This window comes from Terrapene carolina, unplaced genomic scaffold (genome assembly GCF_002925995.2).
Source record: "Terrapene carolina triunguis isolate 2854851 unplaced genomic scaffold, T_m_triunguis-2.0 Scaffold180, whole genome shotgun sequence".
Classification (NCBI taxonomy): Eukaryota; Metazoa; Chordata; order Testudines; family Emydidae; genus Terrapene; species Terrapene triunguis.
The window spans coordinates 4,701,939-4,721,741 of record NW_020664531.1 but is presented as its reverse complement, the minus strand read 5'-3'; positions in this window follow the sequence as shown (position 1 = coordinate 4,721,741).

The following is a 19,803-nucleotide window of genomic DNA, read 5'->3' as shown; positions in this document are numbered from 1 at the left end:
GGCAAAGCAGGTCTATAACAGGGAAAGGAGAGTGCTTTCCCCTGGGCTGAAGAGCCTGGGGCTTAGCCAAACTGATTACAGAATGAGTCCTACCTCAGAGGGACCACGTATCGCCCCCTAAAGAGCCAGACTTCCGCGGTAATAAAGCACAGCTGGGCTATGAACTGGAATCAGAACTAGGTAGGAAGTTGCAAGTAGCAAAGAAAGAGCCTAGAAGGAAATTTGAGAAGAGAGGTAGGAAGTGGCCAGGGAAAACTGCAGCAAAGAGAAAGGAGCAGACCTAGCTGTGCGTACAGAGCCCTGGGCTGCTACCAGTGTCAGGGTGGGGCTGGGTTCCACTACTGGCCCCAAAGAAGGGGGCGTACACACACCCAGAGAGGGTTACCAAGCCCAGCAAGGGGGCTGCAGGCTGAGCAAGAGCCCCAGCGAGGGCAGAAGAACTTTCTGTGGAAAGACCTCTTTGGACTTTTAGTGTGTGACAAGCTGAGCCCCGGAAGGGTGGACTAAAGGTGGTGAGCCAGCCGGAGGGCTGAATAACCAGGCAGAGAAACTGCCATGGTGCTGGAGCGACTCATCGATGGGGGACCAGAGGGCACCTAACAATGAGTAGATTCATTTATTATTGGCATAGTCAGCAGGATTGAATTCCCCCTGTGATCCGTGAGGGCTGATGGAAGTCTTGGTTGCTGAAGGAAGGTCCATCCCTGCAAGTGAGATTTCCCATTTGAGTTCCAGGGACTGGTTAAGCAGCCAAAGCAGGTCTTGGGGTTTCTCCAGCAGCTCCTAGAAAACCAACAGAAGCAGAAGGAAGTGCAGGCAGAGCTACAGATGCAGCTGGTAATCTTGAGGGAGAAGCAGCAATACCTGTCAGAGATCCTGCAAAGAGAAATCAACCCAGCGTTTCCTATGCCCATGGACAAAAAGAGCAGACACGGAGAGCATGCCTGGGCTGTGCCGAGAAGGTTAGCCCAGGAGAGCAGGGCATGAGAAAGTGTACAAGCATGGCCTAATGCCAAGTTAGGGACAAGAGTTCTTTATTTTTGGTGCAGAGAAGCAGGCCATATCAAAAGACACGGCCTGCTTAGGACATTGCTGAGTGGCAAAAGGAGTGGCCAGGGACCCAAGAAGGTAAAAAGAAAGGAGAAGGTGTCCTCTAACACAAACCAACGTGAGGCAGGAAAAGTGGAGGTGGCAGTGATGGCCGTGGACCTTGCAGACCCTTGACCAACAACCCTGTCGGGTGCTGCAGGGAGGTGAAGGACGAAATGGTTGGCACAGAGATGAAGCAGGCTGAAGTAGGGACAAACACAAGGGTTGAGCAGTGGTGTGTGCTCAGACCCTGATGGAAAAGGTTTTGGGGGATGCAGTGGCAGTAGAAAAAAGGCTACGGAAGAAGCTAGTGGCTTCAGAACAAGGCTCTGCAAGCAGCTGTTAATGAGAAGGAGTGGCTGCAGGAAGAGCGTTGGAATACTGCAGAAGAGAAGGATGGCCTCTTAGTTCTGGTGAGTGAGCTGGCAGGGGAACTGGAGATGCTGAGCGCCCAGGCTGTACAAGTGCATAGCCGGTGACTGCAACGAGATGGTGAGGGATGAAGATTGGACAAGAGTAGAACTTGCTCCTGGTTTGGGCCAGATTTTAAGGATGAGGGTATATAACAGGGTGGCTTGGCCTGTGGGTTGCAAAGTCTGGAGCTAGGCCAAATTGATTACCAAGTGAGCCCCACCTGAGGGGAAACCAGGAAAAACCGCAACAGAAGTACAGAAGCAGACCTAGCTGTTCAGTACAGGGCCTTGGGACAGAACCTGGAGTCCAGGGTAGGACTGGGTTCTCCCACCATCCTCAAGGAAGGGGACTTACAAGGCCATAGAAAGGGCTACCAACCCCAGCAAGGGCAGGCTGAGCCAAAGGCAGGCTGAGGAAGAGCCCCCAAGAGCATGGAAGGGGCCTTGTTTCTGTTTTTGGACTTTGTTTGGAAGGAGTGCGACCCAGGAAGGAGTGGATTAAAGGACAGTCCCCTGGTTGGAGGGCTGCATTCCCAGCCAACAAACTGCCAGAGTGACTATCGATGGGGTTGCTAGCCCAGCAAGAAAGCTGTGACACCAGGCCTGGCCAGGACCTAGCGGTGAGTGAACTCTGGTACAAGCCTGCTTCCATTATGGAAACAGCCTGGTACTGGAGAGTGGGTGGGGAGAACAGGGAGATGGGAGGGGTTGCTGAGGCTGGGGTGGGGAGGAAGCTGTGGGGCTGGGAGGGGATTAGAGACATGGCCCAGCTTGTGGGAGGGATCCTGCTGGCTGTGTCTGGAGCACTGTGTAGCCTCTTCTATGGGAAGTTCCCATGGGTCAGTGGGGCCTGACTCTCTCATGCTCCTTTGTTCTCTTTGAGCATCACAGGAGATGTCTGGGGAACTGCCCTTGGACTCTCAGAAATTATTAGGTTTGCTACCTTCAAAGATCTCAGAGTAGCAGCCGTGTTAGTCTGTATCCGCAAAAATAACAGGAGTACTTGTGGCACCTTAAATTTGTTAGTCTCTAAGGTGCCACAAGTACTCCTGTTATTTTTACCTTCAAAGAGACAGGGCACAGCTCAAGCTGTTAGGTAGGCTGGAGACTCAACACTTCACTTGAACATTCAACACTGAGGTGGTTTGGGAAGCATAGTAACAAAGAAGAGATTTAAGTGATACTAAGCAAGAGAAAGAGACAAGTTTCAAACAAACAAACAAACAAACAAACAAAACAAAACACACTTTGTACTGATTAAAACTGAATCTTAGCAAGTCACAATCTTTGCCTTAGCATTTTCCAGAATAACATCAAGTTACCAGCATTTCCAGCCGTCCAGGCCAGGGGACCCAATGTTCCCACAATCAAAGGGTGCTGTTCCCTATGTGATGGAGAACTCAAATGTCTTTTCTTCCCCTTCTATTACCCAAAGTCCATTGTCTGTGCTTCCACAGCCAGGAAAGCTTCCTGGGGTGCAGACTTGGTCCCCCGGTGTGCTCCCCAAGCTGCCGTTTGTTAGCTTGGTTGCTTTGTTTACCTTCAGTGTCAATGTACTTTCATAGCCTATGGCTTACAAAGCTTGACCCAGACAGATGAATCCACATTCCTGTCTCTAAGCCAAACTTGTTTATCAAATCTGATCCCAAAACATATTTTAAGAACATATTTCCAGCACACATACACAACTCATTATACCGCACCCTGACTTACACCACACAAGGATATTCTTGACCACCATGTTCTCAGCTTTCCTAACAGACCTTATTTGATGTCCCTGTATGGTACAATAATTCTCTGTCGAATCAGCTGATTTGATTGCTTAGTCTTTCGGTTTCAGACCCTCTGTTCTCCTTCTGGGATGCCTGGATCCTGATTGTAACATCTGTCTTCCAGTCTCTGTCCCAGCCTCTCACACAGATGTATGCTGCAGCCAGCCCAGCTCAGGGAGCAGTGGAGAGATGATCTCATCCTGTCAAACCAAGCAACATGGGTCTCATTGAGGCTTAGATGGAAGATCCCATGCATCTCCTGGAGGTAAGAACCGTTCACTCTTCTGGGCACTTGGAGCTTTTGCAACAAAGAGGGGGCTCCTGTTACATAGCCTATTTGTCATCATGACATCCTTATTTTATTCTCAGAGGATGTGTCCGGGATCCTAGAGACTGTTTCCTGCAGGAGGTTTGAGTGGGGAGAGTTCACTCACTGTCATGACCCATGGGTCGTCAACCCGGGTCTGCAGGGTTCATGGGCACAGCCACACTCCAGCCCTACACCTGGAAGCCTACTAACAACTGCTTACCTAGGACTCAGGAAGTCCAGCCCCAGTTTGAGGCTCCACCCCGAGGCCTATTGGCAGAGTCTCAGAGCAGCTAATTGGCCTCCGGGCCCTCCTTAAACCAGCAGCAGGAACAAGAAGCTGTCTGAACACCCAAGTGTCTCCCTTCTGGACGGTGTGCTAGCTGTTCCTGCTCCCGCTCCCCAGGCTTGATTTCATGGCATCCTGACTTGGTGTGACTCATCCGTTTTGTGGTTCTGATGACAATTTTGTCTTTTGCTTCTGCTCTTCCAGTATCCTGATCCAGCTGACTCTTGACTCCTGTCTTGTGAGTGTGGACTCTGGCTCTGACCACTAGGTCTGGCTGTCCATGACTCGCCATGACACTGACTTTTGTACAATTCCTCCGATGCCCTTTTCTGCTCTCCAGCTCTGTTCCCCCAGCAAGACACACCAATCCCTTGGCTCCCAGAGTCCTGGTTGCCTGTTATTCCAGGGCTGAGGGGTAGTGCTTGTATTGTCCCCTCCCCCACCACAGCTGCTTTTCCTATGGGAATCTCCCTAGAGCAGAGGAGAAATCTCTTCTTTTCTTAGAATCAGTCCCAGCAGTAATTTCACCCACCCTGGCCTCAGCTGAATTACTTTGTTTACCTGGGATCAGGGACCACTTTTGAATTCCTTTTCTTGGGGGTATAAGTGGGGGCAGAGGCTGAAGCTCCAGCAGTTTCCAGCGGAGAATAGCACCCTGTCTTTCTATGGTCTGGCTAGGTCTCACTATGGATCCTGGAGCTGAACACCAGATGGGAGCTGATAGATTGTCGTTGGTGAGTCATGTCCTTGTGTGTGATGGAACTGTGTGTCAGAGAGGGCCAGGAGCAGATACACCACGCATGGCCAGGAAAGGGTTAAACAGCCTGTAATGCTAGGAGAGTTCAACCATGGCCACATACAGACACCCTGGTCATCCATGGGGACTGAATCTGGGCCCTTCGCTACCAAGAGCACAATTCACTCCAACTTGAGCCATGGCAGTGGCTGCCAACCCCTGAGGTGGATCAGTATTATCCCTGTTAGCTGGGGCACGGGGATGGAAAGCGACTGACTACAAGGTCACCCACAACGTCACTGACAGAGGCAGGACTGAAGCACTGTACTGATACCAGTCTAGCTCCAACCACTAGACCACACTCACTTCCAAAGCCAGAGAACCCAGGAGTCCTGACTCTGATAGCCAGTCCTTAAATGACAAGAGCAAACTCCCTCCCATTCAGGAAGCCATAGGAGGGACTGTCTGCTGAGCCCGCCTCTGCAATGCCACTGTCAGAGACCATTGCTAGTGGGTGCCAAGCGACTGAGCAAGGAGCTCCTGGAGAGACTCCTAGGGGCTTCGTAGTCATGTTTCACGGTGACCTCTGGGAGCCATGCAAAGAGTGCAGCATTGAAGAGACTCCCCTGCTCTAACAAAGGGTTTCTGTTCTCCTAGATAGTCAGCCAGTGAGGCCAGCTTGCAGAATGTTTGGCGATGGGTTGGAGGATTCACCATGTAGGTGGCAGCAGCTGCAGAGCCTGGAGTCCCCATAGGCAAAGCCTCTACTCCTGACAGTCCAGGCTAACCTCCCCCTGCTCTCAGTGGGGCTTTGGCATTAGCTGCTGGGCCTGTGTGCCCAGACAGAGGACTCAGGTATTTCCATCAGGCTGCTCAATGGCAAATGCAGCCATCCAAAGAAGTGGAGAATGGAAGCGGAAGAGCAAAACTGGACCATCTGCTGAGCTCCGGCAATCAAGTGACCACCGTCGGGGAGAGAAGAGGGAGAACTCGAAGGTGGCTGGCGGCTGTAGGGAGGAAAAGCTGTTTGGGAGCCAGTAGAGTAGAAATAAATAGTTTGTCTTGTGTGGTGAAGGGTTTAAAATGGGTCTCTTTACTATCACACTAAACTTTAAAATAGCTGTGTATGATTAAAGGGCAGGTCTATAAATGTAAGAGGTCACTGTAGGAGTTTGAAGTCTCAGATTCTGTCACTATTGCCTGCTTCTACCAGCTGATCTCAACCCAACAAATCCCTCAGGTGGTAGCAGGAGTGAGCTCTTTTCCTCTTTTTCTGGATTAGCCGCCAGAAAAAGGACACGATACATGTGGCTAAGGAAAGAGAGAGGCATGGGGGCACTTGCAGAGTTGCCTGTTAATACGGCTCTTGTGGGGGAGCACGGCAGGGTATTGTGGACTCAGGGGCACCATTTCAAATTTTGGTGGTGGCAGGTAGGGTAATTTAACCATGACTGCAGGGGCTACTTAGGCACCTGAAAACTCTAGTGTTTTGGCAGATAACTTAGCAATTAGCTGACAGGAGCACGGTATCTAATTCCTATATAAAAGAAAGAGAATTAAATATTAGACCCACTGAGCTCTAATACTAATGTGTTCTGACATCTTGTGGCAAGTCACTTTAGGGACACTGGTTAAAATTTTAATGTATATTCTTATTTTGTTACTAACTCTGTGGAGAGAGAGACTCCGTCAGGATTCCTGGGTTCTATGCCAGCTCTGGGAGGGGAGTGGGGTCTAGTGGGTTACAGTGGGGGTCAGATACATCTGGGATATATATAAGAATATCAGAATGGCCATACTGGGTCATACCAATGGTCCAGACCAATTTGTCCATCTATCCTGTCTTCCAACAGTGGCCAATACCGGGTGCTTCAGAGGGAATGAACAGAACAGGCAACCACCAAGTGATCCAACCACTGTCGTCCACTCCTAGCTTCTGGCAAACAGAGGCTAGGGACATGCAGAATATGGTTTTCCATCCCTGCCCATCCTGGCTAATAGTTTTTAAATTGTTTTAATTCTGCTGCCTATTAATTTCATTTGGTGACCCCTAGTTCTTGTGTTATATGAAGGAGTAAATAACATTTCCTTATTTACTTTCTCCACACCAGTGATGATTTTATAAATCTCTATCAGATCCCCCCTTAGTCATTTCTTTTCCAAGATGAAAAGTCCCAGTCTTTTAAATCTCTCCTCACACAGAAGCTGTTCCATACCCCTCATCATTTCTGTTGCCCTTCTCTGTACCTTTTCCAAATCCAATATATCTTTTTTTTGAGATGGAGTGACCAGATCTGCTTATTATCAATCCCTTTCCTAATGATTTCCAACATTCTGTTCGCTTTTTTGATTATCACTGCACATTGAGCAGATGCTTTCAGAGAACTATCGGCAATGACTCCAAGATCTCTTTCTTGATGGCTAACAGCTCATTTAGACCGCATAATTTGTATGTATAGTTGGGATTATATTTTGCCATGTGCACTACTTCACATTTATCAACACTGAATTTCATTTGCCATTGTGTTGCCCAGTCACCCAGTTTTGTGAGATCCCTTTGTAACCCTTTGCAGTCAGCTTTGGACTTAACCATCTTGTGTAATTTTTTGTATTGCCACCTCACTGTTTACCCTTTTTTTCAGATCATTGATGAATATGTTGAACACCACTGGTCCCAGTACAGACCCCTTGGGGACACCACTATTTACCTCTCTCCATTCTGAAAACTGATTATTTATTCTTACCCTTTGTTTCGTATCTTTTAACTGGAGTGCCTGACAATGCTTTCAGGAACATCTAATGATTCTTAATTTAATTTAATGACAAGCCTTTTGTTATCTTAATCACCCTGCCTCTGTTTATAAACAAATTCCCAGGCCCAAGGGCAGAAGCTGGGAGCAGCACAGAATTTATCACATTCCACACTCAAGCTGTGCTGCTGTTAGGAGCTTTGTTTTGAGCTAGAGCATGCACTGGGAGCAGACCTCTGGTCCAAAACACAGCGGGGAGCAGGAGCCCCCCTGCCCCTCCTAAATGGTGCCCCTGGTTGTCTTCCTCCTTGGCAGTCCCCTTTCTCACTATCGTTCTGTCATGGGAGGGTCTGTCCTTTTAGTGACTCTGCCCTCCAGCCAGGTCACACATTGAAGTCCACCCCTGTCAGGTTACAAATAAGGAGTCCAATAATGTGGAAGTCTTCAGAAGTTAGCAAGGACTTCAGGTCTTCCCCCTAGGGTGAGGGTCTTAGGGTCTGGACCCTTGCACCTTCAAGATCTTTCCCAACTAGTTTCCCCACCAAGAGATAGACTTCTGTCATTATCATCTCTTTAGGGGTTGGTAAGGGAGCCCTGGCCCACCCTATTCACTGGGCTCCGATCCAGGGCTCAATGATAGACAGTGAAGATCTGCACTCTGCAGTGCCATGCAGCTGCCTCCCTGGATTTCTTCCTACCAGTGTCCCCTCTTCTCACAGAGTAAAGTAAAGAACCCAAACACAACAATGCAGATCTGTTCCCATCCACTGGCTGCCTCCCTCTGAGCTGCTCTGCTTCCCCTTTTAAGCTCTGCCTCCAGCTTGTGCAGGCTCTGGAGGTGCAGCAAGGCAGGGTCACCTGAGCTAGGGTTACCATCCGTCCGGGTTTCCCCAGACATATCCAGGTTTTTCAGCTTTAAATGGCCGTCCGGGGGGAGATTTCTAATCAAGTAGAAATGTCCGGGATTTCCCCCTTCCCCTCATGCAGAGTGCGGCGCGGCTGATTGGACGCCTGGCCTGATTGAAAGCCGCTCGCAGCCACTAGGGCCTCTAGCAGCCAGAGTCCCTCCCCCTCCCCCGCTCCCTCCTCCCCCACAGAGCAGCGCGGCAGTGTTTGAGTCCACCTGGAGCCTGCAGCTCTCCCTCTGCCTGGTGAACGGGGGGAGCAGGGCAGGCGGCGGGGGGGTGTAGAGGCTGCAGGGGCAGGGCAGGCAGGGGGCGCAGAGGCTGCAGGGTGAGTGGGGAGCAGGGGGCACAGAGGCTGCAGGGGCAGGGGGTACAGAGGCTGCAGGGCGAGGAGGAGCAGGGCAGGCAGGGGCATAGAGGCTGCAGGGACTGCAGGGCGAGTGGGGAGCAGGGAAGCACTTAGCAACCCCCAAACAAGATCAGAGCGGGAAGGAGGAGGGGGAATGCAGGGTGCTCAGAGGAGGGGGCAGGGACTTTGGGGAAGGGGTCGGAATGGGGGCGGAGAAGGGGCGGGGTTGGGGCGGGGCTGGGGGCGGGGAAGGGGTGGAGTTGGGTCAGGGCCGGGGGCGGGACCGGGGCCCCGTGGAGTGTCCTCTTTTTTAAATGTTTGAATATGGTAACCCTACCTGAGCCCAGCGCTGCTCCTTAACCCTTCTTCTCCAGTGTGGGATTTGTATACCCCACCACAGTGCTTTTTAAGAACACTGAACAGTGTCTGGCAAGACTCCTAGAAATGGAGTCACTAAAGTACTTTCAAGTGTGGGTGTCTATACTAGGGAGGTATCTTACTGCTCAGTGTTATCAGACTACTTGGGCATCACCTCGCAGCCTTCCCAGACATTAAACAATTTTAAAGATTTGTAAGGAGAGTTATTTCATTTATAATTCATTTCGTTGCAAGTCATTTCATGTCAAGACCAGTCTATGCTTTACAGCAGAGTCTATAAAAAGGTTTCTGTAAAGGTCAAAGAATGCTTTTATGTTATGTATCCTGACATCTGAGGTAAATCCTCCACTCAGCAGAGAGATTTTCAAGACAGCATTGACATTTTTCTTCTTTCAACACTTATGACCAAAGTAGCACTGTGTGGTCAGCTCTTAACTATAGAAGCACAGTGCTGCTGAACAAGTGCCTAAGATGTCAGCCATAATTTCCACACCCAGCTCAGATATTGGGCCAGTCAGACAGCATGCCCCTGCCCGCTTCAGCATCACACAGAAATCGTGTCCCCAACATACGCTAAACGCAACCCAGTGGAACTATTTCAAAAAAATAATTTGATCTCTGATGCTAGCCCTAGAATCATGGCCTCTCCTCCCATATTAACTGTTTTAGAGGAGAAAGGCTTCTAGTATAACAGAAACATCATCAGCTGTACTTATCTCTTACAAACCTAGGGTCACACAACTGTCTCCCATACCTGCTGTGACGGTGCCCCCCCCCCCATAAGACTTTATGGAAATATTCTTATGAATATATATGACATAACTGGAATATGTTCTATGCTACATATGCCATGTAACATATCTATGTAAAGGTTATTATCTACTGAATCTATTAATCTTACATGTATGCATGTATCATTTTTGTATTCAAAGTTATGAATATTGGCTTGATTTTAAATAACCTTAGTAGAGCATTTGGTCAGTTCCTGGAGAAAGGAATTCGCAAAGTTAAGTGCCCAATCAAGAAGCACTTAAGGAACAATGTGTCTTGGAATGCTCCAATCCACATAAGCAGTCTTCCTGGAGACATTCAAGATACCATGTGGGCAATGGCTTCTGCCTGTAAAAACTGTGAGTCATGCATAGACATGTGACTTGCCCAGGTGACTCCAGAATTCCATCTTGGAGCTGGACTTTGCATAGGAGAGAGGAGGGGGTCTCCACCCACAAGAGAAAGTCTATTTAAGCCCGTGGGAGACCCCTCCATTTTGTATTCAGATGGCTAAAGAGAGAGCCTCTCCACCCCCAAGGATACCTGAAAGGAACTGGAACAAAGGACAGTAACTATGGGGGGGGTGAGTATTGCTGGACCCAGACTAGCAGGACACTAGTCTGTAAAAGAAAGCTTACTGGAACTGTTGAGGTTTTATTTGTTTTCAGTTTCTTAGACATAGACTTGCGTGTTCTATTTTATTTTACTTGGTAATTCACTTTGTTCTGTCTGTCACTACTTGGAACCACTTAAATCCTACTTTCTATATTTAATAAAATCACTTTTTACTTATTAATTAACTCAGAGTATGTGTTAATACCTGGGGGGGGGCAAACAGCTGTGCATATCTCTCTATCAGTGTTATAGAGGGTGAACAATTTATGAGTGTACTCTGTATAAACTTTATACAGGGTAAAACAGATTTATTTGGGGTTTGGACCCCATTGGGAGTTGGACATCTGAGTGTTAAAGACAGGAACACTTCTGTAAGTTGCTTTCAGTTAAGCCTACAGCTGTTAGGGGACGTGGTTCAGATTGCAGACTAGCTGGTCTGGCTCAAACCAGGGAGGGCACTGACGTCCTAAGCTGCCAGGGTAGGAAAGCAGGGGCAGAAGTAGTCTTGGCACATCAGTTGGCAGCCCCAAGGGGGTTTCTGTGATTCAACCCATCACACCTGTATCAGCTCATCGGGGGGAAATTCCCTCCACCTGCCTCTGCTCACAGGGGGACACCCCCACTTTACTTCCTCAACCCCCCAGAACCTCCACCCAAGGCAACCCACCTGTGATTCAACCAACAGCATCACTGGATTGCTTATTTTTTGACAACTGAGCCTTGAACTCCAACCTGTTATTATAAAAGTGCTGTCCCCCAACTCACAAAGTCACAGGCATTTTCTAACCCTGCCTTCTCCTGAGAAGCCAATATGGCAGAGCGTGATGAGGTGGAAATTCTAATATTAGTGTTCAGGATCATGTTGGGGTACATCTCATAGAAAAGTTTGTGCAAGATTTAGGAAAAGGAGAGAGTGACCCCATTAATAGACGTGGATTTTCTCAATGATAATAGCAACAAAGAGTCCTGTGGCACCTTATAGACTAAGAAATCCTTGTTAGTCTATACGGTGCCACAGGACTCTTTGTTGCTTTCTACAGATCCAGACTAACATGGCTACCCCTCTGATCAATAATAATGTTTTGTGACAATGAATGCCAAATGCAGAGAAGTGAGTCTACATGAGTCTCCTGTAGAACTGTATCAAATGCCTTACTGAAATCCAGGTAGATTAGATCTACTGCATTTCCTTTACCTAAAAAAATCAGTTATCTCAAAGAAAGAGATCAGGTTGGTCTGGCACGATCTACCTTTTGTAAAACCATGTTGTATTTTATCCCAATTATCATTTACCTCTATGTCCTTAATTAATTTCTCTTTTAAAATGTGTTCTAAGACTTTGCATATAATTGAGGTCAAACTAACGGGCCTGTAGTTTCCCAAATCACCATTTTCCCTTTCTTAAAAATGGGTACTATATTAATAATTCTCCAGTTAAAAGGTATCATCCCCAGAGTTTATGGATTCATTAAAAATCCTTGTTATTGTGCTTGTAATTTCATGTTCCGGTTTCTTTAATATTTTTCTATGGCAATTATCCAAGCCCCTCCACCAGATTTGTTCCCATTAAACTGTTTGAGTTTGACTTCCACCTCAAATGTGATAATTTCAGCCAGAAGCTTGGACTAAACGATAGGGGATGGATCACTCGAAGACTGCCTGTTCTGTTCATTCCCTCTGAAGCACCTGGCATTGTCCATTGTCAAAAGACAGGATATTGGGCTAAATGGACCATTGATCTGATACAGTATGGCCATTCTTATGTACTTCCATATCGTCATTTCCATTAACCACCCTGCCACTATGCCTAAGCTCCTCATTACCCTTATTAAAAACTGAGGCAAAGTATTCATTTAGGTGTCGGGCCATGCCTAGATTATCTTTAATTTCCAGCCCCCTCTGTGCTTAATGGTCCCACTTTTTTTCTTTTGGTTCCTTTTTATTTATATGGCTATAGAACCTTTTACTATTGGTTTTAATTTCCTTTGCCAAGTCCAACTCTACTTGGCTTTTGACAGTTTCACTTTTTTCCTACACTTTCTGACCTCCAAGAGGTAGTTTTCCTTGCTGATCCTTCCCATCTTCCATTCCTTGTAGGCTTTCTGCTTTCTCTTAATAGAATATTTGAGATGCTTGCTCATCCAGTTTGATCTCCATCCCTTCCCTACAATTTTTCCCCTTGCTTGGGATGCAGGCTTCAGATAGATTGCCTCCTCTACATTCAGATCTTTCTCCTTCACATTCAGATCGTTGAGTTCTTCAGTCCAATCCACTTCCCTAATTAATTCCCTTAGTTTAAGGTTTGCCCTTTTGAAATCAAGGAACCTAGCTGTAGACCTATTTTTGTTTATCCTTCCTTTTAATTTAAACTGAATTAACTCATGATCATTCAAACCAGGGCTGTCCTCTACAACCAGATCTTCTATGAGGTTCTCACTACTTATAAATACTAATCTCAAATGGCATCACCTCTTGTTGATTAGGGGAATATTTGGTGAAGAAATCTGTCAGCTATTATATCCAGGAATATCTGGACCCTACTGTTATCAATAGCATTAGTCCTCCAACCTAAATCTAATAAATTAAAGTACACCATAATCACACAATTCCCAGGAGCATTTATTTCATTAAAATATTAAAGCGGTCTCTAACCATATCCAAATTGGATTCTGGAGGGTCTGTACTAAGCCCCAAGCACTATCCCAGTGGTGCCGCTGTTACCTTTCTTCCCAAAGTGATTTTGACCCAAACAGATTCCGTTTTAGCCATTCCATCACTTCTAATTTCCTCACAGACTACCTCATCATGAATATATGTTACTCCACCATCTTTACCTTTATTTCTGTCTTTTCTGAAAAACAGACCACTCAATACCTATGCTGCAGTCATGACTACTATTGCATCATGTTTCTGTTATCCCTATATCTGGTTTCACTTCCTGCACCAGCAGTTCTAGTTCCTCCACGTTTTTACCCAAGCTCCTTGCATTGGCGCACAGACATCTTAATTGTCTCTGTTCAGCTTCACCCAGATTCCTTGATGATTAGGCACAGTCATTCTACTGCCAGTATCACCTACCTGTTAGTACCAATACCAATGAGATTATCTTTCCTCTTGATGTCCATTCTCCTACCCTCCATCCTTATCATCACTATGCAAGTGTGAAATTAGGCCTTTTGTATGAAGAGAATCTGTTTTTATTCCCTCTAGAACTATTTTACCCTAAATCGTTTAACCAGGGCAGGTGGTAATGCATACCAATACTAATTTATTTATACGTAGTGGAATACAGAAATTAGAGTCAAAATCTCTCTGAAGCATTTCCACATTTTAAAAATGTTCCTTTCTTGAACAACTGGCCCATTTGGTAGCATCCTTACACTTCAAAATGGATTTCAAAACCTCAGCAACAGCTGAATAAAATACAGTACTCAACTGTTTTCCCATCCAACATAATGAAGATAAAGCAGGCCTTTAAAAAAAAACATAATATTTTATCTCCCACCAAACCATCATTCCCACATAAAATAAAGTTGGCACTTCATTTGTTTTCTTAAGTTTCCAGTTATAGAAACATAACTGGTCTAAATGTGAAGGGATTTCCTCTCAATTATTTGTTTTCCTGCCTCGTTTGACGTATAATTTATATACTGAAATTCTAAAGCAGTTAAAAAAGTCAGTGACAGTGCACTTTAGAGATTTTTCATCTAGTATTTCAACTCTTGCATCGCTAATTCTAGAAGATGGGTGCATACACACATCTACTTGCCCCCCCCCCCCCCCCCCCCCGTGTATATATATCTTACAGCTGCACACCACTTCAACTACCACTGAAGTGATGTTTTATCTGAGGTAAGGGAAGGCCAGCAGTTGTTCAACAGATGACAGCAATTCTACACAATAGTGTAGGACAAGAAGTGAAGAATACCAAAAGCCTATTAAAACTTTGGAGGAAGTATCATGTAGGCAGAATTCAATCCCCTGACCACACTTCCTTGTGCAAAAGTGCCATGCATTCACTTTGCAATCTTAATGTTCTTTTAACTTAGTAAAAACTAATATTTTTTTAAAAATTCTTAAAAATTGAATAAACAAACTTTCTTATGTAGAACCATACTGATCCTCCACATGGGCCATCAGCAGGATTGGGATCATTGTATGCATCCCCTACCATTTGCACCTATAGAGTAATTGATGGCAGTAGAAGGCTGTTATCATCTATGTAGATAGACTACAGGTGGATGGAGACACATGCTTTGCCAGTGGATTTCATAGTTATTTCCTAGACAGCAAAGGAATGTTGAGATCCACAACTCCTGGGTTCAGTTACAAGTTCTAAAGGGGAGTGTTCTTTAGTGGTTAGAGACCCTTCTGCCCCTGTCTTCCCACCCCCCCCCACCCCCAGCCTCTCCCTATCCTGTTCTGCTCCTATGCCCCACTCCCCAGCTCCTGTCCTGTCCCTATCCCCTCTCTTGCTGCTATCCTCCCAGCTCTTTCCTGTCCCCCTCCCTGCCCACCCACACTTCTATTCTCCTTCCATGGTTCCTGCCGTTATCCCCTCCCCTCTTGATTCTTCCCCCCTTCACACCCACTTTGCTCCTGCCCCTCTCCCCTCCTTGTTCTATCCCCACCTGTCTTCTGTTTGGCTATGCTCCTATCCCCCTCAGATCCTGCCCTTGTCCCTGTCGCCCCATAACCACCCATTCTTTATCTTTCCACATTTGAGTCAGGCTGCCTCCTCCATTTTATCCATACTGCTTAGACAACGGCAGGAGGAGCACTGAGAGCACAAAAGAGACAGTCTACCTGTTCTCAGTTCCAGTGCCCAGTGCTATAGTGTTCCCCAATTACTGGGAGACAATTGCAGGGAAAGTCCTGCTCTGCCCCTGTATTCCTGGGCTGGAACATGCTCTGTTGTTGTGTGGGGATGGGGTAGGTACAGTCTGGTTGGCATGGAGGAGCTCTGAGGAGATGGAGCATGCTCTGTACAGACAGACTATTCAGATAATTTAGCTGCCAAACTTTAACAACTCTCTACTGAGCATGTGCAAATTGAGCATTTTGGAGAATTACAACTTGGCCAAATTTGGGCAAATTTTCACAGGGATGGCAAAAGGCACATCCCTGATGCCAGAGTAAGCCCCTGCCAACTTTCAAGTTCCTGCTCCAAAATATTTGGGCACTAAATCTTCTCAATCAAATGATAATAAGAATTTTTTGAACATAGGGAAAAATATATATTTTCCTTAATTTTATTTTCAGAAACAGCTGAACCATTTTAGCCAAAGCTCCATGTCCTCCACATGCCCCTTGCCTGTCAAATTCAGACTGAGGAAGACACTTGGCATGGAAAATTTCACCCCAAACAGTTAAAATTTAGTAAAGTTATAAGTAACTGAGAACAGAGTCTGATAATGGGAAGTATCAGGAAATCTTAACAATAAGCATCAGAACCTGCACATCCCATTATAATGTATGCATATGACTATACATACATTATGGTGTATAAAGGACTTTTGAATACTGTATCAGTGTAAAGAATTAAGATAGTCATATAATATCATCTAATAAATTCTAACTGTGTTTTACATCCCTTTGACTATCATTTAGAGTCCTTAGTTTATGCAGTTGATAGATTTTGAATGATAGTTGTGCTTTTCCCAGATTTATATCTTGTATCTACTCTTCTTTTTCCTTTATAAAAAAATTCTAAACATATTTTTAGTGCATATTACTTTGCTACATCACCTTTCATATTATTAATGTGGTATTAATGATTATTTCTTTGGGCCATACGTAGTCCTAGTGCAAGCAGATGCAACTCCCACTGAATTCTCTGGGAGTATGGTGCCCATTTATGTCTAGACTTAATATGTGCAACTTCTGAACAAAAGACTAAAGATGGAGCTTGAAAAGGAGATGAGGCATGTGAACGCAGAGGGATTAAAGTAGGGTGATTGGAAGACGTGGTGTTGCTGAAGATGTCAGTGATCATTTTATGGAAGAAATCAGGAAATTCCTCACGCTTGTAGGTAGAAAATGGGATGGGGAAAAAGGAGTGGAGAGAAAAGAGCATAGTGTGTTAAGAGTCAATCCTGCTACATGTAAGTAATCCTTACTCGTGTGAGTAACACCATTGATTTCATTGGGATTACTCATTGAGTAAGGATTGCTCATGTGGTTGAGGTTTGCAGAATCAAGCTGTGTCCCAAGGCTTCTCCAGCCTGCAATGCTTGCCACCACCTCTCATGTACAAATACAGCCCCAAAATAAAGATCTCCCCTTCCTAACAGTCCCAAGTTAACCAGAAATCTCACTGGTAACTTCTAAACCACCCAGTCCACATTTTTCTGCATTCAGAGCAGACTGTCTTTTTTCTTTCTCTTCTTCTTTAGTACATAAAGCATCTGGATTTCATTAACTGATGAGGTTTAGCCATCTTGATCCTCCAGGCACTTAACCCTTTTCTGTCTGGATCCTGAATCCTACAGACAAACATGGGACAGGGATCTTTTTTGAGTCCGATTCTTCTTGTGTGGGCACAGAACTCCCTAAAATTCCCTGGAGACCCAGAAAGGGTTGTGCACAGAATCACTGGCTATAAAAAACAAGCAAAAAAGTCACCAGCCACCAGAGCTTGTTTTGCATCCAAACCTTGCAAAATAATGAATTTCACATGATTTCACTGCAAAATATGCCCAAGTTCATTCAGAGAATCTGTGAACCACAGTGACCCTTTCAACAAACGTGGTGTGGGTTTCAGGTTGTCAAGAAACTTAAGACCAAGCAAGTTTCACATAATTTTGGATTTCTTGGCAAACATGTGGCCCCATTTCAAGGGGTAATTTTTAAATTATGGCTCACACAGCTCCACTGGCAGCTAGAGGCATAATACTATATAACTGGGTTCAAAAAAGAATTAGATAAGTTCATAGAGGATAAATCCATCAATGGCAATTAGTCAAGATAGTCAGGGGTACAATCTCATGCTCCAGGTCTCCCTGAACCTCCAACTGCCAGAATATAGGACTGGATGACAGGGAACAGATCACTTAATAATTGCCCTGTTCTGTTCATTCCCTCTGAAACATCTGGCATTGGCCACTGTCAGAAGACAGGAAATTGGGCCAGATGGACCACTGATCTGACCCAGTATTGCCATTCTTCCATTTCATCAAATCTCACCCTTTGTGCTGGGCATATTGGTACTCATAAGAACGTCCCCAACTTTCCAGACACAATTAAAACCAGAAATCTTTTTGAGGTTTGAAAACCTTATGTTAATTTCCACTACTCCTTATTATTATTCTATTTACTATTTTTCTATATACTATCCTGCCACCCCCACACACCTCCTCTTGGCTTCTGCCCCAAAAGTATTCATTACTGGAAATCTCACAACAAAGTCTGATCTCATGAGATTTCTAGGCCAGTTTAAGAGGTTCAGACAGTTCAGAGATGCTTTGCATATACATCCAAAATTCTGGTTGCTGATCAAAACTGAAATAGACCTCTAAGCTTTCAGGTGGTCACCCTTCATTATGTAGCATTCCCAACAGATGCTCCATACTGAGTCTGGGAAGAATTCCCAATCTTGTTGTGGATATATGTAGGAAAATGTTTAAAAGTTGGCCTCAAACCTACTTCTGCAAAATGTGCATGTGTACCCACTGTACTACAAAATGATACAGTTGCACATGGGTAGCTGAGCAAAGTAATGCAGATTATTAGGGACACAAAGAATTCATGCACAAAGCTGGGGAGCAACTTTAAGGGCCAGTTTGAAAATGTCGCTTCACATACCAGTTATCCATGATCAGTCAGTGTCTTTTGAGGAAGCTGAGATTATGCTAGTACAGCTTGACCACAACACTAACTGAGGTGTAAAACTTAGGCATTATGGCAACCAGATGATTATGTGCAAATGATGGATTTACCATGAACACTAATGGGTTTGTGTCAGTCATTGTTAGCTGTAAGGTTTTGTTCAGCTTTATTATTAACAAAGATGAGTTCTTTGCCTTCCAAGTAAATGGTTTTTATCGGGAAAAAGGGCCCCTTTCTAATGTTAAAGTGCTCTTTTTAAGAGGCAACACAATTATCTGTAAATTACAGGTAGTCTCCTATGACTAATGAATAAATTGAGGTGGCACTTATGTGTTGTAAAGATTTATTGTGTGTTGGGGCTTTTTCATCTCAGAGTTTATAACTACTTTTGATTGTTTGTTTTCTTAGTGGTTTGGAGAGCCTCTAAAAAGAGCTATCAATTTTGATGCTTTCTTGACATACAAAATCTCCACACAACAACTTAAATTGAAATTGAAACTGCCCTGTAGTCAGCTTGCCTAACCTAAGAGATCTCTGGTTAGAGAAAGAGGCTTATGCAGCACATGGATGTAATACTGTACTTCAGTGAATTTTGTATAACATGTTCTACAATATATGCAACTATTAAGGAAAACAGTGGATATTCTAAGCAAACTGATGCAAAACACTTTACTTAAAATGGACTATAATAATAGAATCATAGGACTGGAAGGGACCTCAAATAGTTCTTTGATAATCAGACCTAACACTAAATGAGAAATCTGTATTCTTCTGATCATCACATAAGAAACCTATAGAACTATCCTATCAAATTCTATAGCTGGGATATAAGTCTGTAGGACACTTTTATAGAGTGATTTTAAAAGGACACCTATAGAAAGGTTATCTTTTGCTATTAAATGCTACAGGAGTTTAGAAAGTGATGCTGCTGTATAGCAACCAGGAATATAAAGGCTTGATCCTGTACCACTGAGGACAATGGGAGTTTTGCCATTGACTTCAGTGGGAGCGGGAGCAAGGCTATAATCCCAGACCAAAACTTTCAAACTTGTGTGCCTAGAAGTAAGACCCTAATTCTATATTTAATCACCTAAGTTAAAAATGGTATGATTTTCAAAGTTCCTGAGACCCCACAGCACCCACTGACTTCAAGAAATGCAGTCCTGCAAGTGGAATATCACACATTTTGCATATAAATGTTCTTCATTGCTAGTATATACTACACAATATTCATGGTCTTATGGTGATCTGTGATTTCTCTAATGACTAGCAATTAGCACTCATCTTCTGCATCAGCTGATCACAGTAACACGCAAAGAAGTTGTCAAACATTGATTAAAAAAATGAATCTTTTTGATAAATGTATTTGTTTAGGGGGGGGAAAACAAGTCAAAGAAAAAATACTGAGAATTAAGGGAGCTAATCCCATGTGACAGTAGGTTCAAATACATTTGGATAATTATTTGAGATTACAAGATGTTAGCTATTTAAAGTACTCCTCTGAGCCCCTGTTGCCATAGTATCTGAGCACTTTTACCCCATTTTACAGATGAGGAACTGAGGCAACAAGAGCCCCAGTGACTTGCTCAAGGTCACACAGGA